Here is a 26,592-nt window from a genome sequence, read left to right as displayed (position 1 = left end):
TACAAAATTTAAAAAATATGAACATATATATTTTTATTCTGATGAGAACTCTCCAGCTTTGCTCTCCCAACAACTTTCATATATAACATACAACAGTGTTAATCACATTTTCCATGTTGTACATTGTACCTCTAATTCTTATTTTTCATATAATAGGAAGATTGTATCATTTGACTACCTTTATCCAATTCTCTGGCTTCCCTGGTGGCTCAGATGGTAAAGAATTCACCCTTAATGCAGGAGACCTGGGTTTGATCCCTGGGTTTGGCAAGATCCCCTGGAGGGAAGCATGGCAACCCACTCTTGTATTCTTGCCTGGAGAATCCCAGTGGACAGAGGAGCCTGGTGGGCTACAGTCCAAGGGTCACAAATAGTAGGACAAGACTGAGTGACTAAACACACATACACATCCAATTCTCCTTTCATCCACTGGTGTCTCCATCAGTAGTACCACAGATGATCATATAATTTATAAATACTTTCTCTCACTCAGGAGGTTGTCTTTGTCCTTTGTCAAGGATTTCTCTTGCCCCCAAAGCTTTTAAGTTTAATTAAGCCTTGTTTGTTTGTTTTTGCTTTTACTTCCTTTGCTTTAGTCATATCCCAAAAGACATTTTTATAATTTATATCAGAGGTCATTCTGCCTATGTTTAATTCCAGGCAAAATATTCTAGGAAATTGATTTTTTATTTTTGTATATGGAATGAGAAAATGTTTTAATTTTATTTTCTTACATGTAACTGTCCAGGTTTCCCAGAACTGTTAATTGAAGAGATTATTTAGTCTCTGTTGTATATTCCTACTTTATTTTTCACTTCCTTTGTAATAGATTAATTGACTATAGGTTTGCTATTTCTGGGTTATCTATTTTGTTCAATTGATCTATATATCTGTATTTTATGTCAGTACCAAACAATTTTGATTCCTGAAACTTTACAGTCGTCTAAAGTCTCAGAGGATGATGTGATCTGTTGCTTCAGTAGTTGGCAGGCAGGTTCTTTATGACTAACACCAAAATTGGCCTATAATTTTCTTTTTTTGTAACGTCTTTGCCTAGTTTCTGTATCAGGGTGATGTTGGATTCATAGAATGATTTTGTAAGTGTTGCTTCCTCTGAAATTTTATAGAATAATCTGAGAAGGATTTATGTTTATTCTTCTCAAATAATTTGGTAGAATTCATTTATGAAGCCATATAGTCCTAGACTTCTATTTGTTGGGAGCTTTTTAAGCTACCTATTCAATTTCATTACTGGTAATTGGCTTGTTCATATTTTCCATTTCTTCCTGGTTTAGTTTTGGGAAATTGAACATTTGTAGAAATTTGTCTATTAGGTTATACATTTTATTGGCATAGATTTGCTCACATTAATCTTCGTTTTTTTGAAGTGTTTCTCCTTTTTATTTTTATTTATTTTTTTAAAATTTTATTTTATTTTTAAACTTTACATAATTGTATTAGTTTTGCCAAATATCAAAATGAATCCATCACAGGTATACATGTGCTCCTCATCCTGAACCCTCCTCCCTCCTCCCTCCCCATACCATCCCTCTGGGTCATCCCAGTGCACTAGCCCCAAGCAAAGTGTTTCTCCTTTTTAATTCTGATATTGTTAAGTTGCTCTCTCATTCTTTCTTAATGAGTCTGGCTTAAAGGTTTATGAATTAAAAAAAAATTTTTTTTTTTTTCAAAAAGTCAGCTCTTAGTTTTATTGTTCTTTTCTATTATTTTTATTTTATTAATTTATGCTCCCACTTCATGAGTCTAGTTCCTTTAGGTGTAAACTTAAAGGGATTATTTGATATTGTCCTTCTTTCCTTAGGTAAGCTTGTATTGCTATAAATGTTTGTCTTAGAACTGATTTTACCGAATCACAATGATTTTGGATCATCATGTTTTCCTTTCATTTCTCTCCAAGTAATGTTTTATTTCTGCTTTGATTTCTTTAGCAATTCATTGGATGTTTAGTAGCATTTGTTTAGTTTTCATGTGTTTGTGTTTTTTCTAGTTTTTTTTTTTTTTTTCTTGTTCTTTTCTAGCTTCACAGCATTGTAGTCAAAAAAGATACTTGATATGATTCAAATGTTCTTAATTTTGACAAAGCTTATGCTGTGTCCTAGCATGTGAATTGTCCTGGAGAATGTTATATGTGTATTTGTGAAAAATACGTATTGTGTTGGTTTTGAATGGAATGTTCTTTATATATATATTACAATTTTTGTTCAGTCAACAAGTCGTGTTTGACCCTTTGTGACCCCATGGACTGCAGCATACCAGGCTTCCCTGTCCTTCAGTATCTCCCAGAGTTTGCTCAAATGCATGTCCATTGTGTCAATGATGTCATTCAACCTATCTTCTTATTTGTGTACTATAAGTAATTTAATATCTAAGTATAGTTATTTATATTCCTATATGAAGAACTTAGGCACAGAGGATTGAATATAGAAGTATGTATTCATTATGAAGTTTATCAAAAAAATGAGCCTCTAATATAGCATTTTTTTCTCTAAAACTTGTAAAATTTATCTTATCCTTTCTTCTGAGGTATATAATCTGTACATTATGTTTTATCTGAACCTTGAAAGGAATTCAAGCATTTAAAATTAAATCATTTAATTTTGGGTCTTTTTAAGACTGGCTTATTTTACTTAGCACAGTGTCCTAAAGATTCATCTATGTTGTAACATATGTCAGTATTTTCTTTTTAAGTATGAATAATGTGTCTTTGTATATATAGATTGGAGGCCTACCAGTGGCTCAGCTGTAAAGACTCTTCCCGTCAATGCAGGAGATGCAGGTTTGATCCTTGGGTTGGGAAGAATCCAGGAGAAGAAAATGGCAACCCACATTGGCATTCTTGTCTGGGAAATTCCATGGACAGGAGAAGCCTGGCAAGATACAGTCCATAAAGTTGCAAAAGGTTTGGACACAACTTAGCGACTAAACAGAGGAGAGTGAAAAACCTGGCTTAAAGCTCAACATTCACAAAACTAAGATCATGGCATAAAGTGCCATCACTTCATGGCAAATAGATGGGGAAACAATGGAAACAGTGACAGACTTCATTTTCTTGGGCTCCAAAATCACTGCAGATGGTGACTGCAGCCATGAAATTAAAAGATGCTTGCTTCTTGGAAGAAAAGCTATGACCAATCTAGACAGCATATTAAAAAGCAGAGACATTACCTTGCTGACAAAGGTACATCCAGTCAAAGCTCTGGTTTCTCCAGTAGTCATGTATGGTTGTGAGAGTTGGAACATAAAGAAAGCTGACAATGAAGAATTGATGCTTTTGAACTTTGGTGTTGGAGAAGACTCTTGAAAGTACCTTGGACTGCAAGGAGGTCAAACCAGTCCATCCTAAAGGAAATCAGACCTGAGTGTTCATTGGAAGGACTGATGCTGAAGCTGAGCTTCAATATTTTGGCCACCCGATGGGAATAACTGATTCATTAGAAAAGACCCTGATGCTGGGAAAGATTGAAGGCAGGAGGAGAAGGGGACAACAGAGGATGAGATGGCTGGATGGCATCACTGACTTGATGGAGATGAGTTTGAACAAGTTCCAGAAGTTGGTGTTGGACAGGGAAGCTTGGCATGATGCATTCTTTGGAGTCGCAAAGAGTCAGACACGACTGAGATTGAACTGAACTAGTGAGTAAACAACAACAACAAAGTATAGATCACATTTGTTTGTTCATTATCTATCAATGGATATTTGAGTTGTTTCCGGTTTTGTGTTATTGTAAACAATGTTTCAGTAAACATGAGTATTAAATGCTTCTTCCATACTCCACTTTCTATTATTTTGGACATACCCAGAATTGGAGCTGCTGGGTTATATGTAATTCATACTGTTTTCAGTTTACATCCCCCCAAATATTAACAAAGATCACACAATTGGTAGTAAATATATGGCAATTAATTTTTAACCATTTCCCTTAAATAAATTGCCTTGCTTGATTCCAGAGTTGAATGCCGTTCCCTTTGTTGCTAGTTTCTTATTGAAATTAACATTCTTCCAAATCCTCACTTTTGAGCTTCAGGGCATTTGTTTTCACGATTATAAGACATATAGAGGAATTTTTCCTATACTAGTCTATTTTTTTCCTTCCAGCTTTCAGTTCAGTTCAGTTCAGTAACTCAGCCATGTTTGACTCTTTGTGATCCCATGAATCACAGAATGCCAGTCCTCCCTGTCCATCACCAACTCCCGGAGTTCACTCAAACTCATGTCCATCGAGTCGGTGAGGCCATCCAGCCATCTCATTCCCTGTCGTCCCCTTCTCCTCCTGCTCCCAATCTGTTCCATCATGAGGGTCTTTTCCAATGAGTCAATTCTTCGCACGAGGTGGCCAAAGTATTGGACTTTCAGCTTTAACATCAGTCCTTCCAGTGAACACCCAGGACTGATCTCCTTTAGGATGGACTGGTTGGATCTTCTTGCAGTCAGCTTTAGTGAAATACAATTGACATATACAACTGTTTAAGGTGAATAACGTAATGATTTGACTAACAAATAATGATATGATTGCTACAAATTTAGGGAACATCCATCAGTTCATATAGGCACAAAATAAAAATAAAAGAAATATTTTTGTTGTGAAGATAATTCCTAGATTTACCTACTTATCAGTGGTTATTATATTAATCATGTTGTACATCACATCCCTTTCTTTTCATTTCCATTTGCATGGAATGCCTTTTTCCATCCCTTCAGTTTCAGTCCACATGTGTCTTTACATCTGAAATGAGTCTCTATTAATCAGCATACCTATGAATATTAGCTTATCCATTCAGCCACATTTGCATTTTGATTGGAGCGTGTCATTTATTTAAATTGTAAATAATTGTTGACAGGCATGTACTTATTACCACTTTGATAATTGCTTTCTGCTTGTTGCTAGAGTTATTTATTGTTTCTTTCTTCTTATTGTTCTCTCTTCCCTTGTGATTTCATTATTATCTACAGTGCTATGTTTGGAATCCTTTCTCTTTTTTGTGTGTGTAGCTTTTATATATTTTTAGTTTCTAGCTACTTTGAAGTATATGAGGTATATGTGTATCAGTTCAGTTCAGTTCAGTCACTCAGTCCGGTCTGACTCTTTGCGACCTCATGAATCACAGCACGCCAGGACTCCCTGTTCATCACCAACTCCCGGAGTTCACTCAAACTCATGTCCATCAAGTCGGTGATGCCATCCAGTCATCTCATCCTCTGTCGTCCCCTTCTCCTCCTGCCCCCAATCCCTCCCAGCATCAGGGTCTTTTCCAATGAGTCAGCTCTTCACATGAGGTGGCCAAAGTACTGGAGTTTCAGCTTTAGCATCATTCCTTCCAGTGATTTTGGAGCCCCCAAAAATAAAGTCTGACACTGTTTCCATTGTTTCCTTATCTATTGCCCATGAAGTGATGGGACAAGATGCCATGATCTTAGTTTTCTGAATGTTGAGCTTGAGCTTTAAGCCAACTTTTTCACTCTCCACTCTCCTTTTTCACTTTCATCAAAAGGCTTTTGAGTTCCTCTTCACTTTCTGCCATATGGGTGGTGTCATCTGCATATCTGAGGTTATTGATATTCCTCCCGGGAATTTTGATTCCAGCTTGTGCTTCTTCCAGCCCAGTGTTTCTCATGATGTATTCTGCATAGAAGTTAAATAAGCAGGGTAGCAATATATAGCCTTGACGTACTCCTTTTCCTATTTGGAACCAGTCTGTTGTTTCATGTCCAGTTCTAACTGTTGCTTTCTGACTTTCATATAGGTTTCTCAAGAGGCAGGTCAGGTGGTCTGGTATTCCCATCTCTTCCAGAATTTTCCACAGTTTATGCACCATCAATTATATGTTAAAAGCAATAACACCTATTGTACAACTTCACTAAAGGTTTGGAATGAGTCAATATTTTTTTAAGTGCATGTTTATTGAGAAAGACATTTTAAAAGCCCAAATTTGAACAGAGTTTATACCTAAAATCATTTGAGCATGTTTTTCTTTTGAATTTTTAAATTTGCATGAATGTTTATATTGATTTATAATGCCAAATGATGTCATTTTAACTTCCAGAATTTCAAGGTAAATAGCCTGTATTTTGGAGGAGGCAATGGCAATCCACTCCAGTACTCTTGCATGGAAAATTCCATGGATGGAGGAGCCTGGTAGGTTGTAATCCATGGGGTCGCTAAGAGTGGAACACGACTGAGTGACTTCACTTTCACTTTTCACTTTCATGCATTGGAGAAGGAAATGGCAATCCACTCCAGTGTTCTTGCTTGGAGAATCCCAGGGACGGGGAAGCCTGGTGGGCAGCTGTCTATGGGGTCATACAGAGTCGGACACGACTGAAATGACTTAGCAGCTTAGCAGCAGCAGCTTGTATTTTACTTTTCTTCAAAAATCAAAAATACATTGAAAACAAATTCATCGAAAGATAAAATCGAGACATCAAATGAGTATCAGAGTATCCAACCATGTGTAAACTGTTGAGTAGGGAAGTGATAAACTTCCACACACTATGAAGCTTCCCTGGTGGCTCAGAGTTTAAAGGAACTGTCTGCAACACGGGAGACCTGGGTTAGATCCCTGGGTCGGGAAGATCCCCTAGAGAAGGAAATGGCAACCCACTCCAGCATTCTTGCCTGGAGAATCCCATGGACGGAGGAGCCTAGTGGGCTACATACAGTCCATGGGGTCACAAAGAGTCAGACATGACTGAGAGACTTCACTTTCACTTTCATGAGGTATATATACTTTTGTGCAACTGTAAAATGTAAATTGGAGAAGGCAATAGCATCCCATTCCAGTACTCTTGCCTGGAAAACCCCATGGAGGGAGGAGCCTGGTAGGCTGCAATCCATGGGGTCGCTAAGAGTCGGACACAACTGAGCAACTTCACTTTCACTTTTCACTTTCATGCATTGGAGAAGGAAATGGCAACCCACTCCAGGGTTCTTGCCTGGAGAATCCCAGGGACAAGGGAGCCTGGTGGGCTGCCGTCTGTGGGGTCACACAGAGAAGGAACGACTGAAGTGACTTAGCAGCAGCAGTAAAATGTAAATAATGAAAAGTTAGGTGTGCTTCTAAGGACTTAAATTTCAACTCTTTAAATGAAAATATCCTTACATAACTTTCCAGTAATAATTACTGGCCATATAAATGTACATTCTCATGTAAGAGTTTAATTTACACAACTGTTGTGCATCCTGTTTTGGTCTGCCCTATTTTCAAGTCAATTTCATATCTGAATTGATACATCTTAAGATTCTTGTTTTTGAGTTTTAGTTTTCTTTCAGGAAAAGAAAAGAAAACAACAAAAAGGCACCTTTCTACTTTCCTTTTTAAAATTTCTTCTTTGATCCATGAGTTATTTTGTAACATATTGTTTAGTCCCTAAATACTGGGGAATTTTTTAGAGTTTTATGGTGTTGATTCTAAACTGCTTAGGTCGATTGAATAATCTTACATAACTCAGAATAAGGTCTGTAAATCTCTATATTCACCTGAGAAAAATGTGCATTTTGCTATCATTAGGTGACCCATAAATGTTAATCGATCAAATTGGTTGATAATGTTCCTCAAAACACCTGTGTTTGTCTACCTCTTATTTAAATTATTGACACACAGAGAGAGGAATTGAAATCTCCATAAATGCTATTAAAATGTTTATTTCTCCTTACAGTCCTATCATTTATTGTTTCCTGTAATTTGTAGCTCTAGTTGTAGGTACATTAATCCTAATACAGTTATATTTCTTTTTCCTTTCTCAAACTTTCATTTTTAATTTATTTTTGTCTTTACATTTGAAATACGTTTCTTGTGGTAAGATAGAGTTGAATCTTTTTTTTTTAATCGAGTCAAAAACTGTCTTTAATTGAATTGTATAAACAATATACATTTAAAGAGATGAGTAACATTGTTAACAGTAAAGATTCTATAGAAGCAAAAGAAATCAAGAAAATATGGAAAGAATACACAGAGAAACTGTACAAAAAAGATCTTAATAATCCAGATAACCATGATGGTGTAGTCTCACTCAGAGTGACATTCTGGAAGGTGAAGTTAGGTGGGCTTTAGGAAGCACTGCTGTCAATAAAGCTAGTGGATGTGATGGGATTCCAGCAGAGCTATTCAAAACCCTAAAAGATTATACTATCAAAGTATTAAACTATCAAAGTATCAAAGTATTGTCCACCCGTAAGTGGTCACTGGACTGGAAAAGTCAATCCTCTTCAATTCCCAAGAAGGACAGTCCTAAGGAATGTGCAAACCACTGGACAATTGCATTCACAGCTTGAATAGTCTAGTAAGGCTATGCTCAAAATCCTCCAAGTTAGGCTTTAGCATTTTGTGAACCAAGATATTCAAGCTGACTTAGAAAAAGCAGAAGAACCAGAGGTCCGATTGCCAACATTCATTGGGTCATAGAGAAAGCAAGGGAATTCCAGAAAAACAACTACTTCTGTTTTATTGATTACCCTAAAGCTTTTGACTATGTGGATTATAACAAACTGTGGAAAACTCTTAAAGAGATGGGGATACCAGATTATTTTACCTGTCGCTTGAGAAACCTGTATGTGGATCAAGAAGCAGTAGTTAGAACCCTGTATGGAATCTGAATGGAATCTGTATGGAACCCTGAATCTGACTGATTCAGAATTGAGAAAGGTCTACAATAAGGCTGCTATTTTCACCCTGTTTATTTAACTTATATATGGAGCACATCATGAGAAATTCCAGTCTGGATGAGTTACAAGCTGGAATCAAGATTGCTGGGAGAAATATAAACAATCTCAGATATGTGGATGATACCATTCTAATGGCAGAGAGAAAGAGGAACCAAAGAGCCTTTTGATGAGGGTGAAGGAGCAGAGTGAAAAAAACTGGCTTAAAACTCAATATTAAAAAAAAAAAAAAACTAAGATGATGGCATCCAGCCCCATTAATTCATGACAAATAGATGGGGAAAATGTAGAAGTAGTGACAGGTTTCTTCTCCTTGGACTTTAAAATCACTGTGGATGGTAACCACAGCCACGAAATTAGAAGACAATTGCTTCTTTGCAGGAAAGTTATGACCAACATAGACAGTGTATTTAAAAAACAGAGATATCACTTTGCCCACAAAGATCTGTATAAAGCTGCTATGGTCTTTCCAGTAGTGATGTATTAATGTGGGAGCTGGAAAACAAAGAAGGCAGAGTGGCAAAGAACTGATGCCTTTGAAATGTGGAACTGGAGAAAACTCTTGAGAGTTCCTTGGACAGCAAGGAGATCAAATCAGTCAATCCTAAAGGAAATCAACTCTGAATGCTCTTTGAAAGGACTGATACTGAAGTTGAAGCTCCAATATTTTGGCCACCTGATGTGAACAGCTGACTCATTGGAAAAGACCCCGATGCTGGGAAAGATTGAATGCAGAAGGTGGAGAGGAAAACAGAGGATGAGATGATTGGCTAGCATCACCAATTCAATGAACACGAAATTGGGCAAACTCCAGGACATGTTCAGGGACAAAGAAGACTTGCATGCTGCAGACCATGGAATCATGCAGAGTCAGACACGACTTGGCAACTGAACAACAACAATAAATATGGTTATTTCCTTCTGAGTTTAATTTTTTTTATTATTTTATTTTATTTACTTTTGATTGAATTGGATCTTCATTGCTGCACATGGACTTTCTCTAGTTGCAGAGAGCAGGGGCTAACCTCTAGTAGCACTGCACAGGCTTCTCATTGAGATGGCTTCTATTGTTGTGGAGCACAGGCTGTAGAGGCATCAGCTTCAGTATTTGCAGCATACAGAGTTGGTAGTTAGAGCCTGCAGGCCCTAGAGAGCATCGGTTCAGTTCAATCACTCTGTCGTGTCCAACTCTTTGCTACCCCATGGACTGCAGCACGCCAGGCTTCCCTGTTCATCACCGTCTCCCAGAGCTTACTCAAATCCATGTCATGTCCATTGAGTTGGTGATGCCATCCAACCATCTCATTTTCTGCTGTCCCCTTCTCCTCCTGCCTTCAATGTTTCCCAGCATCAGGGTCTTTTCAAATGCATCACAGACTTCAGTAGAGGGAGCATAGACTTCAGTAATTGTGGCACATGGGCTCAGTAGCTGCAACTTGCAGGCTCAAGTACAGGCTAAGTAGTTGTACTGCATGGGCTTAGTTGCTCCATGGCATGTGGAATCTTCACAGACCAGATATTGAACCCATATCCCCTGAATTGGCAGGTGAAATCTGACTCATTTCACCACCAGAGAAGATCCCTTCTGAGCTTAGAATAGAAATACAACTGATTTTTCATCCTACAACTCTGTCATATATATTCATATATTTGTTCTCTTGCTACTTATGTATAATTAATGCCACTTTGAGCTTACTGAGAAATTTTTTAAATGATTCCATATTACCTGTTCTGTTAGCTTATTAGTTATAGCACTTTTTTTTTTTTACTACTTTAGTGATTGCTTTAGATTTTATAGCTTAATATTTAGATCTATTAAAAAAAGTGTAGGTTTATAAAAAGAAATCTACCTTCAAAGGCTATAATAGTATACTGATACAGAGCAAGAATTTTGCAATATTAAACATTTTTCATAGACTGTATCTCATACTTTTTATTTTATGTATGTTTGGTAAGTCCTTGCATATAGAATCACAGAGTATATGATATACTGTAATATTTTATTACAGTTAGTATAACATTTAAAATATTAAAAAACAACAGAAAATCAAATATAAATAAAATATTCTTGAAAAATAAAATGATTAAAAAACAGAATCCAGTAATTCCTCTTTTAGATATATTAAAAGAGAAATAAAAATTTGCATCCAGACAAAAATTTTCACATGGCTAATTATAATAACATTATTCATAATAGCCAAAACAATACAATGACTTTCTAGGGCTAGAAATCCTGGGTCATATGATGACTCTATTTTCAACATTTCAAAGGACAGATGAACTATTTTCAATAGTGGTTGTACCATTTGTGCTTTCCTGGAAAAAAATTGTATGAGAGTTCCAATTTCTTCACACCGTTGCCAAATATTTTATTGTGTGTATTTACTTTTTTACTATAGCCATCCTTTTTTTGTGTGAATTGGCTTGTAATTATGATCTTGATTTGAGTTTCCCTAATTCTTAATAACACTGAGCATTTTTTTTCCAGTTGCTTATGGACCATTTGTACGTATCCTTAGAAAAAATGTTTATTCTCACTTGACTCTTTTGTGGGTGAACAACAAGTTGTTCCAGTATAATTCTATTGAAAACATAGTACTGTCCAAGTTGAATTGTCTTTGAATACTTGTTGAAAATCAATCAGCTATAAATGTACAGGTTTGATTTTGGACTATCAGTTCCAATCCATTGTTATCTTTTCTTTGCCAATAATATTCTGCCTTGATTAATGCCTCTTTGTAAATTTTGAAGTCAAGAAATGTGAGTCTCCCTATTTTGTTTTTCTTATTCAGAATTGTTTTGATTGTTCTTGGTCTCTTACAATTCTCTATTGATTTTAGAACCCAGTTGTCAATGTCTATGAAGTCAACTGGAATTCACATCAAGATTCTGTTGAATTTGGAGATAAGTTTGGGGTGTATTACAGTATCAACAAAGTTAATTTTTCTAATCCATGAACATGGTATGTTGTTTATTTCTAAATATTTTATTCATTTTGATACTGTAAGTAGAATTGTTTTCTTGGTTTTATTTTGGATTCTTGATTCCAGAATAGAAAGACAACTGATTTTTTATCCTGCAACTCTGTCATATATTTGTTCTCTTGCTACTTATGTATAATTCTATACTCTCTTATCCCTTATTGGGGATTATTAGTGTTATTCATATTAATTTATAAACATTATAAAACTGAAAATGCGTTACTATAATTATTTATTTACCACTGTAGTAATTTCCTTTGCCCATTACACTTTGCTCCCACCCACCTCCTTTGTGTTTTTATTGGCAAATATATTATACAAATTTATGTTTCTATATATGTATATATATAAGCTTAAAAAGTACTCTTTACATATTATTTTAAACAATTACTTTTTAAAATCAATTAAGCAAAGAAAGGCAAATATGATTTCTTTGTCTGTTTTTAATTAATTAATTTATTTTAATTGGAGGCTAATTACTTTGTAATATTGTGGTGGTTTTTGCAATACACTGACATGAATCAGCCACAGGTGAACATGTGTCAGCCATCCCAAACCTCCCTCCCCATCCCATCCCTCTGGGTTGTCCCAGTGTACCAAGTTTGAGTGCCTTGTTTCAGGCATCAAACTTGGACTGGTGATCTATTTCACACATGGTAATATACATTCAATGCTATTCTCTCAAATGATCCCACCCTCGCCTTCTCCTAGAGTCCCAAAGTCTGTTCTTTACATCTGTGTCTCTTTTGCTATCTTGCACGTACGGTCATTGTTACCATCTTTCTAAATTCCATATATATGCATTAAAATTTTTACTTAATGCTTGGAGACACTCTTCTTCATATGAAAGAAATTATTTTAATATTTCCTGTATGGCAGCTCTGCTAGCAAATTTTTTTATAGTGTTTGTTTACTTAGAAATTTAATTCCACTTCAGTTTTGATAGAAGACTTCGCTGGATATAGGAGTCCTGATAGGCTTTTTTTTTTTTTTTTCTTTCTCTGAGTACTTTTAATATAACATCCCATTGCCTTCTGGCATTTCTTTTTAATTTTCTGCTAAGAAGTTAACTGCTAATCATGCTGGATATCCACTTCTAGGTGGTATAGTGTCTTTCTCTTTTCACTTTCAAGATTTTTTTTTCCTTGTCTTTAACTATCAATATTTTTATTACACTGTGTCTGGTTGTGGATCTTAATATTTTCTTTCTTGTAGTCTTAACTTTCTAGGTGTGCAATTTATTTTTTAAATAAATTTCTACAAATTTAAAAGTTTTTAGTATAATTTATTCAAAATTTTTATTGTCTTTATCCTTTTTCTACTAATCCCACTGTATACATGTTGATGCTTTTAATGGTATGCCACAATTTTCTGAATCTTTGGTCATTTTTTAAAAATTATTTTTCTATTTTTCAAGTTGTATAACTTATCTGTGTATCTTCAAGTTTGCTGATTATTTTTTCTGCCTGTTCAAAGAGACTGTTGAGTCCCCCTTATGAATTTTCAGTTTACTTTTCAACTCCACAATTCACATTTGAATCTCTTTTTTATAACTTCTATCACTTTATTGATATTTGCTATTTTATGCACCATTGCCATCATAAGTTCCTTTACATTTTTATTGAATTATAGTTGATCTAAAATATTATATTATTTTTCAGGTGTACGATATAATGGTTTAGTATTTTTTTATTATATCTCTTTAAAGTTATTACAATATAATATTATTATATTATAAAATATCATTGTTTCTTGTTTTATAGATAATAGCTTGTATCTCTTAATCACATATGCATATCTTGCCCCTACCCTCTTACCTGGATTCATTGATAACCACTAGTATGTGCTGTCTCTCTGTGGATCAATTTCTATTTGGTTATATGCATTAATTTGTTTTTATTTATTTTTTAGATTCTGCATACAAATGATAACCTAGAGTATTTGTCTTTTTCTCTCTGAATTATTTCAGTAAGCATAGTCCCTTTTAAGTCAATTCATATTGTTACAAAGGACAAAATTTCATTCATTTTTATGGCTAACATTATATTGTGGGACTTCCCTAATGGCTCAATGATAAAGAATCCGCATGCTAATGCAGGAGATGCAAGTTCAATCCCTGGGTCAGGAAGATCCCCTAGAGGAAGAAATGGCAACCCACTCCAGTATGCTCACCTAAAAAGTACGATGGACCGAGAAGTCTGACGGACTACAGTCCATGAGGGTGCAAAAGAGTCAGACATGATTTTGTGACTAAAACAACAACAATAATATTCCATTGTATAGATATATATAGCACATACTTTATTTTTTACTGATTTATGTGATAATGGACACAGGTAGTTTCCATGTCTTAGCTATTTTAGGTAATGCTTAAACACTGGAGAATTTTTTTTTTTTTCCCTGAACTGGAACTTTGGAGTGCATGTGTTTTTTAATTAGTGTTTTTGTTTTTTCAGAAATATACCCAAAAATAGATAGCTGGATCATATAGTAGATCTATTTTAAATTTTTGAGAAACTTTAATACTGTATTCCATATTGGATACACGAATTTAGATTCCCAACAACAGGATACTAGGGTTCCCTTTTCTCCACATCCTAACCAACATCTGTTATATATAGACTTTTTGATGAGAGTCATTTTGACAGGTATGAGGTGATAATATCACTTTGGTTTTAAAATGAATTTCTGTGATAATTAGCAATCTTGAGCATCGTTCTTGTACCTATTAGCCAAATTTACATCTTAAAAAAAAGTCTATTCAGGTGCTGTGCCCATTTTTAAACAGGTCATTTGCTTTTTGATATTGTGTTTTATGTGCAGTTTTTATTTGTGATTTTCTATATTTGTTTTTCTCTTTCTGACTTACTTCACTCTGTATGACAATCTCTAGGTCCACCCACATTTCTGCAAATAGCACTATTTCATTTCTTTTCATTGCTGAGTAATACTCCATTGTATATATGTACTGAATCTGTATTGATTCCTTTGCTGATGGACATATAGGTTGTTTCCATGTCCTTGGTATTGTAAGCAGTGCTAAAATGAACAGCAGGGTACATGCATCCTTTCAAAATATGGTTTTCTCCAGATAGATGCCAAGGAGTGGGATTGTTGGGTCATACAGTAGCTCTATTTTTCACTTTTTATTTTTTTTAAATTTAAATTTATTTATTTTCTTTTGCTTCATGACCATGTTTATAATGGCTACACTGAAATCTCTTAAATGTAATGTGCTCTCTGTTATAGGCAGTTTCTCTTACTTCCCTTTGCTCCTATTGTATGAGTTATACTTCTCTACTTTTTTGCTTATTCTGTAATTTTTAAATAGAAACTAGCTACTTCATCGGAGAAGGCAATGGCAACTCACTCCAGTACTCTTGCCTGGAAAATCCCATAGACAGAGGACCCTGGTAGGCTCCAGTCCTCGGGGTCGCGAAGAGTCGGACACGACTGAGTGACTTCACTTTCACTTTTCACTTTCATGCATTGGAGAAGGAAATGGCAACCCACTCCAGTGTTCTTGCCTGGAGAATCCCAGGGACAGGGAAGCCTGGTGGGCTGCCGTCTATGGGATCGCACACAGACACAACTGATTCGACTTAGCAGCAGCAGCAGCTACTTCATAGAGAACACTGTAGCAACAATTGGTCTGGTACCCTACCCCCAGGGCTCATTATTGTTTTTTATTTTGTTTTGTGTATTTATAGCTTAAATGAGTGAGATCTACTTCAAACCCCGGAGTTAAGTCTCTGATATGGCTCTTCGTGAAGGAGCGGCTTTAGCTATACCACAGTCCCCCTGGGATGACCGTGATGCTGTGACTCCTACTCTTTCTCTGATTATTCCCAGCTGTTAAACTTCACTAATTAACAGCAGATTGCTTTATTGTTTTCGACAATATCCTGGGACATAAATTCTTCTACAAATTAATCTAATCAAATTGTAGTTTCTGAAGAGATAGTTCCTGAGATCAGTATTAGATGTTTGTTCTAACCCCAGGAGATTTCCTCTCATCTATCTTATTCCCCAGGTCTGTCCTACAAACTAGCCTGTCTGTACTCTAGAATGGATCTTCATTACACCTGCAAATCTGCCAATTATTTTTCACAACAAACTCCACTGTTCTTAAGAACAACATTAGGCTTAAGCATGTCCAAATTCTTTTGCAAATGATATAAGTTCCTTTGGAAAGAGGTTCAGTTCAGTTCAGTCCACTTCAGTTGCTCAGTCGTGTCCGACTCTCTGCGACCCCATGAATCGGAGCACACCAGGCCTCCCTGTCCATCACCAACTCCCTGAGTGCACTCAGACTCACGTCCATCAAGTCAGTGATGCCATCCAGCCATCTCATCCTCTGTCGTCCCCTTCTCCTCCTGCCCTCAATCCCTCCCAGCATCAGTCTTTCCCAATGAGTCAACTCTTCTCATGAGGTGGCCAAAGTACTGGAGTTTCAGCTTTAGCATCATTCCCTCCAAAGAAATCCCAAGGCTGATCTCCTTCAGAATGGACTCGTTGGATCTCCTTGCAGTCCAAGGGACTCTCAAGAGTCTTCTCCAACACCACAGTTCAAAAGCATCTATTCTTCGGCACTCAGCCTTCTTCACAGTCCAACTCTCACATTCATACATGACCACAGGAAAAACCATAGCCTTGACTAGACGGACCTTTGTGGTAAAGTAATGTCTCTGCTTTTGAATATGCTATCTAGGTTGGACATAACTTTCCTTCCAAGGAGTAAGTGTCTTTTAATTTCATGGCTGCAGTCACCATCTGCAGTGATTTTAGAGCCGAGAAAAATAAAGTCTGACACTGTTTCCCCAACTATTTCCCATGAAGTGATGGGACCGGATGCCATGACCTTCGTTTTCTGAATGTTGAGCTTTAAGCCAACTTTTTCACTCTCGACTTTCACTTTCATCAAGAGGCTTTTTAGTTCCTCTTCACTTTCTGCCATAAGGGTGGTGTCATCTGCATATCTGAGGTTATTTATATTTCTCCCAGCAATCTTGATTCCAGCTTGTGTTTCTTCCAGTCCAGCATTTCTCATGATGTACTCTGCATATAAGTTAAATAAGCAGGGTGACAATATACAGCCTTGACAAACTCCTTTTCCTATTTGGAACAAGTCTATTGTTCCATGTCCAGTTCTAACTGTTGCTTCCTGACCTGCATACAAATTTCTCAAGAGGCAGGTCAGGTGGTCTGGTATTCCCATCTCTTTCAGAATTTCCCACAGATTATTGTGATCCACACAGTCAAAAGCTTTGGCATAGTCAATAAAGCAGAAATAGATGTTTTTCTGGAACTCTTGCTTTTTCCATGATCCAGCAGATGTTGGCAATTTGATCTCTGGTTCCTCTGTCTTTTCTAAAACCAGCTTGAACATCAGGAAGTTCACAGTTCACATATTGCTGAAGCCTGGCTTGGAGAATTTTGAGCATTACTTTACTAGCCTGTGAGTTGAGCGCAATTGTGCAGTAGTTTGAGCATTCTTTGGCATTGCCTTTCTTTGGGATTGGAATGAAAACTGACCTTTTCCAGTCCTGTGGCCACTGCTGAGTTTTCCAAATTTGCTGGAATATTGAGTGCAGCACTTTCACAGCATCATCTTTTAGGATTTGAAATAGCTCAACTGGAATTCCATCATCCCCACTAGCTTTGTTTGTAGTGATACTTTCTAAGGCCCATTTGACCTCACATTGCAGGATGCCTGGCTCTAGGTCAGTGATCAAACCATCGTGATTATCTTGCTCATGAAGATCTTTTTTGTACAGTTCTTGTAGGAGCTATCTATTTTTAAGCCTGCTTCTGACCTCCATTCATGGTCTCAAGAGCCAAGGGTGGGGATAATGACAAACTTTTCTTAAATGACACGCCCCCTCCTGGATCTGAACACTTGTTGGAGAGGGCCAGGAAACGAAGGTCCTGTCACTTTGTCTCTCCTGGTGTTGAAATACCACATAATGAGTCAGGCAAGGGCTATTCGGACCCCAGAATTCTTAGTGGTCATGTCCAGTTCAGTTCAGTTCAGTCCCTCAGTCGTGTCCAACTCTTTGCGACCCCATGAATCGCAGCACACCAGGCCTCCCTTTCCATCACCAACTCCCGGAGTTCACTCAGACTCACGTCCATCGAGTCAGTGATGCCATCCAGCCATCTAATCCTCTGGCATCCCCTTTTCCTCCTGCCCCCATTCCATCCCAGCATCAGAGTCTTTCCCAATGAGTCAACTCTTCACATGAGGTGGCCAAAGTACTGGAGTTTCAGCTTTAGCATCATTCCTTCCAAAGAACCACTATCCCAAGAGTGAGGGTTAATTAGAAGGTAGCCTACAACTCTCATTTATTCTTGTCAGGAACATGGCTTCAATAACAGGCCAACGAGAGCATGATGAGAAATGCTGAAGTCTTGCTTCTCTCTGGGAAGAGAGCTGCACAGATGGAAACTGAGGGGCGAGATCTGGATGTGTTATTTGCTGCAGCCATCTGGAGGGGATTCTCCACCCCAGTGGGCTGAAAGAACAGGGAAGAAGAGGTATGGCCTCAGTACCACAGATTGTTGTTTTTCTTACAAATTATTAACACTATTTATGTATATTAAATGTATTATAATAATTATAATTAAAATATTATGGATTTTCTAGTATATATCTTCCTTCCTTTGCTCTTTGCCCTTAGAGCTAACTTCAGAAAATTTGACTTTTTTCAATAGTTTTCATCAATTTCCTGAGGTATTCAAGTATTACTATGGCTAAAGTCAATCTTTGATAATAATCGGTTTTTACCAATACTTAAAGTAAATATTTACATTGTCCTTCAATATGCCTAATACAGATATAAAATAAAAATATTGATATGCTAGCAATAAAATTACTACATGCAGTTAATAATACATTTGTAACTTTTTTCTTAAGCTATCACATATACAGTCAAAATATTGTATGATATAGCCAGTATGTTGTAGTTACTGTAAGTGGAAAGCAACCTTTAAAATTTTATACAATTAAAAATATAATGTTTTCTAAAAATTTTGAAGTAATTAGGTTTGGCTTTCAACTTGATATGCAGCTATTTATGTCCCATTTAATAATATTTTAGTTTTAAGAGTTGCCTGTTTTATTATTCTTTATAATTTAATTTTTGTTCTCTAAGTATGTAAAATATATACAAAATCAGAAAATTGAAACTATATAAAACTCATATTATTTTAATTCATCTTTCCTCTTTCCTAATCCCATCTTTTTCATATTTTTCAGTTTTTGATTTAAATATATGCATATGTGTTCCTTCTTTATTAATGTCATATAAGAAAATATAGCATAAATATTCTTTAAACATAGCATTTTTCACTCAAAATTATATGGAGTTCCCTTGTAAAGAAAGATTTTTTAAAAAATAAAGTTTCATTTTTACTTGTTAGTTACCATATTAATATGGTTATTTAACACCATATTAATGTGTTTTACTATAGCCTTTTCAATCAGTAGCTTGTTTATGTGTATTTGGGTTGTAATAATCATTAACATTACAAATAATACTACAGTAAATAGTCATGTGCCTATGTCATTTCCTTCCTTCCTTTATTTTTTCTTTCTTTCCTTCTCTCTCTCTTTTTTTTTCCTTTTTCTCTCCTCTTTCTGCCTTTGTCCCTCTTGTCTCCATCCAGTCCTCCCTGCCTGGGTGTCTGTCTCTCTTTTCCTTCTTTTCTAATAACCTCAGTAACATTAAAAGTTAGAAAGTACTACTGCTTTTTTTATAATATGATATTTATAAAACAATGCTAGCTCTCTAAAATCACCTACTTTGAAATACACATCTTTGGTCTTGAGTTTTGATTGATTGTCAAAATTATATAATTATGAATTTTAACTTAAAAGTCATAGTTATTACTAACAAGAAGCAGTGTGTGTGAATAGTAATTACCAGGGAACAGGTGAGAGAAGGAATTGCTAAGATATGAAATGACAAGGCAGGATGCAAATAGTTGTGAGCAAACATGAAGGAACCATATAAAGGAAGGTTATTTGGAAAGAAAGAAAGAAGAGATCTTCAAGGATAAAACCCTAAGTATGTGGCCAGTTGTATGCTCTACATTTTGAGTAGTGGACTGAATAATCAAAGATCCAGCTAGTTCCTTCTCAAACCCTTTTTATTGTTGTGAATTTTTTAAATTGGTTTTCTGCTTCCTTTATTTAATTTACACTGGACCAGATACCTTAATACTCTAGAGTCAGCCAAATTTTCCATGGCAGATTTCAGGGATTATTGGTAGTGTTCATAACATAAGGGTAACTAAAGTACGAAAAATGTATTTGATTCTTACTTTGAAAGCTTGAAAGAGATATATAAAATGAAATGATTGATTACCTGTATCAATTTGACAGAGAATTGTTACCCAAGAGACTGTCAGCGACTATCAGTCTTTTTCTTCCCAATCCATTCATTTCATTCATACTTAAGGACTCTTACTCTGTGAAGTTTCTTGATGTTGTTTGTTGTATTATTCTGATTAGATTTAGACAAACTTTCTGGATCCTTATAATTTCCAAGATATTCCTTTGTATTCACTTTCTTTAGAGAATCCATGTATGTATTTTTGTTGTTGTTCAGTTGCTAAGCTGTGTCTGACTCTTTGTGACCCCATGGACTGCAGCATGCCAGGCTGCCCTGTCCTTCATACATATATATCAGGACAATTTGACAATAAATAGATGGAGAATTCATCTGGAGTGGAGTATTCAAAGTGTTCTGGGTACTGATTTTCATCCTTGGGTATATCATTTCCATGGAATATTCCCCAAGGTATTTAACAGTTTTGCCCAAAACATTTTCCTGCCTGTTACCATTTTCCCTGCAGTCTCATCTCCGCCATATGACTGTGTGAACATATGGGCATCAATGCTCTTTTCTTACAGCAAATAGAGTAAAAAGTAACTGAAAAATCATTCTGAACAGACAAGCACACATTGTGTTGGGTTAAATGCATTTAGTGATTTTTAATGCCATTTCTATTATATATAAATAGGCTTGGCACTGGGGACATTCTTTGCTTAGAAAAGACTGAGAGAACAGGGGTTTCTGTGCATTTTCATCTGAGCAGAGGGAGGCCCTCTGAATGCAGAACAGACACAGAGAGAACTGTTAACTGGAGATTAAGCTCTGACAATCAAGCTGCTTGCCAATAAATTTCAAACCCATCTATGCGAGTCATTCAACAATAGCAGACTTGCAAAGCAATTAAAGTCAGCTCTTCCTGTTTAATTTTTGCAAAATGAGGCTGGACTGCCTGAGCTTTCATTTGCTGTGAAATAGTAAATGAAATGAGCCAGGAACATACTGATGTCTTGATGAACACCTGGTGCCCTCTCACAGATTTTTTTTTTTTTTTTAACTTATGGGAGGAGTGGACAAAATGTTACTAGCAAAAAATAAAATCAGAAACCTTATTAATCAACATAGCTGTTTTAAATCAAATGAAATATTTATTTTACCATCTACAGCCGCTTTCTTTTGAGAAATTTTTTTTTAAATTTACTTATTTTAATTAGAGGACAATCACATCATAGCACTGTGGTGGCCCCTGCCACACATCGACATGGATCTGCCACGGGTGCACATGGGCTCCCAATTCCTGAACCCCCTCCTACCTCCCTCCCCACCCCATCCCTCTGGGTTCTCCTAGAGCACCAGCTTTGAGTACCCTGCTTCATGCATCAAACTTGTGCTGGTCATCTATTTAACATATGGTAATATACATGTTTCAATGCTATTCTCTCAAATCGTCTCACCCTTGCCTTCTCCCACATAGGCCAATAATCTGTTCTTTACATCTGTGTCTATTTTGCTGCCTTGAATATAGGATCATTGTTACTTTCTTTCTGAATTCCATATATATGCATTAATATACTGTATTAGTGCTTCTCCTTCTGACTTTCTTCACTCTGTATAATAGGTTCCAGTTTCATCCATCTCATTAGAACTGACTCAAAGGTGTTCTTTTAATACATGAGTAACATCCCATTGTGCATATGTACCACAACTTCCTTATCCATTCATCTGCTGATGGGCATCCAGATGGGCATCCAGGTTGCTTCCATGTCCTAGCTATTGTAAACAGTGCTGCAATGAACATTGGGGTACAGGTGTCTCTTTCAATTCTGTTTTCCTCAGTATGTAAGTTCAGCAGAGAGATTGTTGGATCATATGGCAGTTCTATTTTCAGTTTTTTAAGGCATCTCCACACTGTTCTCCACAGTGACTATCCTTGTCTGCATTCCCACCAACAGTGTAAGAGGGTTCCTGTTTCTGCACACCCTCTCCAGCATTTATTGTTTGTAGACTTTAAACTCTGGAGTGGAGTGAGATGATACCTCATTGTGATTTTGATTTGCATTTCTCTAATAATCAGTGATGCTGAGCATCTTTTCATGTGTTTATTAGCCATGTAAGTCTTCTTTGGGGCTTCCATGGTGACTCAGAGGTTAAAGCATCTGCCTGCAATGCAGGAGAGCTGGGTTCGATCTCTGGGTTGGGAAGATCCCTTGGAGAAGGAAATGGCAACCCACTCCAGTATTCTTGCCTGGAAAATCCCATGGACAGAGGAGCCTGGTGGGCTATACTCCACGGGGTAGCAAAGAGCTGGACACGACTGAACGACTTCACTTTCACTATGTCTTCTTTGGAGAGATGTCTGTTTAGTTCTTTGATCCACTTTTTGATTGGCTTGTTCGTTTTTCTGGTATTGAGCTGCATGAGCTGCTTGTATATTTTGGAGATTAATTATTTGTCAGTTGCTTCATTTGCAATTATTTTATCCCATTCTGAAGGTTGCTTTTTCACCTTCCTCATAGTTTTACTTCATTGTGCAAAAGCTTTTAAGTTTAATTGGGTCCCATTTGTTAATTTTTGTTTTTATTTCCATTACTCTGGGACGTGGGTCATAGAAGATCTTGCTGTGATTTATGGCAGAGAATGTTCTGCCTATGTTTTCCTCTGAGAGTTTTATAGTTTCTGGTCTTACATTTAGAACTTTAATCCATTCTGAGTTTATTTTTGTGTATGGTGTTAGAAGTGTTCTAGTTCCATTATTTTACATGTGGGTGACCAGTTTTCCCAGCACCACATGTTAAAGAGATTGTTTTTTCTCCATGTATATTCTTGCCTCCTTTGTCAAAGATAAGGTGTCCATAGGTGGGTGGGTTTATCTCTGGGCTTTCTATTTTGTTCCATTGATCTATTTTTCTTTTCTTTGCCAGTACCATGCTCTCTTGATGACTGTAGTTTTGTCATATAGTCTGAAGTCAGGAAGGTTGATTCTTCAGTTCCATTTTTCTTCCTCAATATTGGTTTGGCTATTTGAGGTTTATTGTGTTTCCATAAAAACTGTGAAATTACTTGTTGTAGTTCTGTGAAAAAATACCATTGGTAGCTTGATAGGGATTGTGTTGAATCTATAGATTGTTTTGGGTAGTATACTCATTGTCACTATATTGATTTTTCCAATTCACAAACATGGTATATTTCTCCATTTCTTTGTGTAATCTTTGATTTATTTCATCAGTGTATTATGATTTTCTATATATGGGTCTTTTGTTTCTTTAGGTAAATTTATTACTAAATATTTTATTTTTTTCATTGCAATGGTGAATGAGATTGTTTCCTTAATTTCTCTCTCTGTTTTTTCAATGTTAGTCTATAGGAATGCAAAGGATTTATGTGTATTAATTTTATATCCTGCAACGTTATTGTATTCATTGGTTAGCTCTAGTAATATTCTGTTTGTCTCTTTAGGGTTTTATATGTGAAAGGATCATGTCATCTGCAGTGAGAGTTTAACTTCTTCTTTTCCCATATGGATTCTTTTGTTTCTTTTTCTTCTCTGATCGCTGTGGCTAGGACTTCCAAAACCATGTTGAATACTAATGGTGAGAGTGGGCACCCTTGTCTTGCTCCTGATTTTAAAGCAAATGCTTTCAAATTTTTATCATTGAGGCTAATGTTTTCTGTGAGTTTGTCATATATGGTTTTTCTTATGTTGAGCTTTGTTCCTCTATGCCAGCTTTCTGGAGAGTTTTTTCATCATAAATGGATATGAATTTTGTCAAAGGCTTTCTCTGAATCTATTGAGATAATCGTACAGTTTTTATCTTTCAGTAACACTTCTTTTTTTTTTTTTAACTGATTGCAAAGCAACATTATAGAAATAGCTATGTGTAGCAGAGTAAATAAAATATGTTGTCAGACATAATCTGCTGCTGCTGCTAAGTCACTTCAGTCACGTCCAACTCTGTGAGACCCCATAGACGGCAGCTCACCAGGCTTCCCCGTCCCTGGGATTCTCCAGGCAAGAACACTGGAGTGGGTTTCCATTTCCTTCTCCAATGCATGAAAGTGAAAAGTGAAAGTGAAGTTGCTCAGTCGTATCTGACTCTTAGCGACCCCATGGACTGCAGCCCACCAGGTTCCTCCGTCCATGGATTCTCCAGGCAAGAGTACTGGAATGGGGTGCCATTGCCTTCTAGTTCACCTAAACAATCCTCCACCCTCCTGTTACCCAAATATAATTTATTATGGTTGTATCTAGTAATTTTTGCCACTCACCTTTCAGGGGAAATTGGATAAAGTCAGTGTGAGATATGGTTACAATTCTCTATCTTGCATTTATTTATGCTGATCATCTGAGTGGGTAAATTATCACACAAATAAGCATTTTACGGTATATGCTCTGAGGTTTGCATTTTATATTTCTATATTCATAATGCACATTGTGATTTTATGCACAAAACTTGGTCTATCTTCAAATTGGTCATAATATAAACCAGAAATAAATGAGATAATGCTTATAAGATCCTTAATTCAATATCTACTGCAAAATTAGTTCTCAATATATATTGTGTTTAATCTTTATATCAACAACCTCAAAAATGCAGATAACAATATGCATATGGCATAAAATAAAGAAGTAAAAAACCTCTTGATGAAGTGAAAGAGGAGTGTGAAAAAGCTGGCTGAAAATTCAACATTGAAAAAACTAATATCATGGCATCCAGTTCAATCACTTCACAGCAAATAGATGAGGAAGCAACGGAAACAGTGACAAACTTTATTTCCTTGGGCTCCAAAATCACTGCAGATGGTGACTTTAGACATGAAATTAAAATTAAGTTTATCAGTAACACTTTTCTAGCTTCCATATATATGCATCAATATATGATATTTGTTTTTTCTCTCTTTGACTTACCTCACTCTGTATGATTGACTCTAGGTTCATCCACATAACTTTCAAATTCCCCTTTAAAATATATCTATGATTTTCTATTTAATGAAGTTAACCTCAGTATAAAATTGGTAAAACAAAATGTTAGATTTTTGCCTTATTATAACTATATATTTAATAGCTAAGGAATACCAACAATATAGTTAGTATTCCTTGAATAAAATATTCAATACATTTATGAATCCAAAAGTATAGCTATGTATAAAGTCTACCAAGAAGTTAGTGCATTAATTTCCCTTTTGTGTACTTTATGGTACTCTATAAACTACAGTAGTACAGTATCTTTATTTCAAGCCTTAGATGTCAAGGAGTGAGTGTAAAAAAAGCAGTGGTATAGGTGATATCTCTTATTGCTTTACCATCTCCCACTTTATCTCCCTCCTCTAGTCAGTAGCTCTACTTGCCTGTTCACTCATTGCCAGCCTCTATATACCAGCTGTTGTACTGCACTACTTTATTTTTCAAGATACTGAACTTCAAGATTAACAATATTTTGTTTTTATGTTTGTTTTTTTTATGTATTCTTTGTGTGAAAAGTATTATAAATGTATTTCAGTAAAGTACTATATAACCAATTGTGTTAGTTGGGTAACCAGGCTAACTCTGTGAACTTATGAACAAATTGAACTCATTTTAGAACAGAACTCATTCATGTGTAGAGAACTTACTGTATTGTATAGACAAGTTAAAACAGTAGTTATTCTTTACAAGTGTTTATATTTCATATTTTTCTAGAATTATGAGTAACATTTTAAAGTAAATGATGATGAAAAGTAAATAGTGTCCAGAATTTTTATTTAAATATTAATAGTTAGGTAGTTGTTCTCCATAGTCAGAGAAAATAAGCATTATGATTACTAAAATATTGGGTATATACTTTAAAAAGTATCTTTTAAGTTTGTGTCAGAATAAATGAATTATCCTCTTCATGGGTCACAGCATTGTCATAGGGAAGGGGCTTGCATAACTCAATGAACCTATGAGCCATGCCATGCAGGGCCACTTAAGACAGATGGCTCATAGTGAAGAGTGCTGATGAAACAAGGTCTACTGGAGGAGGAAATGGCAAATCACTCCAGTATTCTTGACGTGAGAATCCCAAGTAAAGTATGTAAAGGCAAAAAGATGTGACACCAGAAGCTTAGGCCCTAAGTTGGAAGGTATCCAATATGCTACTGGGGAAGAGCAATTACCTTTGGCTCCAAAATGAATGAAGCAGATAGGCCAAAGCAAAAATGACCCTCAGTCTTGGATGTGTCCACTGGTGAAAGTAAAGTCCGATGTTGTAAGGAACATATTGCATAGGAACCTGGAATGTTATCGGTGTGTGTGTGGTTTGTGTGTGTTAGTATCTCAGTTATGTCTCACTCTTTGCTATCCCATGGACTGTAGCCGACCTGGTTTCTCTGTCCGTGGTATTCTCCAGGCAAGAGTACTGGATTGTGTTACCATTCCCTTCTCCAGGGAATTTTTCCCAACCCAGGGATCAAACCTAGGTCTCCTACATTGCAGGTGGATTCTTTACTATCTGAGCCACCAAGGAAGCCTGGTTAAGTCTATAAATCAAGGTAAATTGGATGTAGTCAATCAGAAGATGGTAAGATTTAATGTTGACATCTTAATCAGTGAACTAAAATAGAAGGGAATGAATTTAA

Source organism: Bos grunniens, chromosome 15 (genome assembly GCF_055505025.1).
Source record: "Bos grunniens cultivar Pamir isolate PY7600 chromosome 15, Bosgru_T2T1.0, whole genome shotgun sequence".
Taxonomy (NCBI): domain Eukaryota; kingdom Metazoa; phylum Chordata; class Mammalia; order Artiodactyla; family Bovidae; genus Bos; species Bos grunniens.
The sequence above is the reverse complement of the archived record's forward strand: the minus strand, read 5'-3'. Positions refer to the sequence as shown.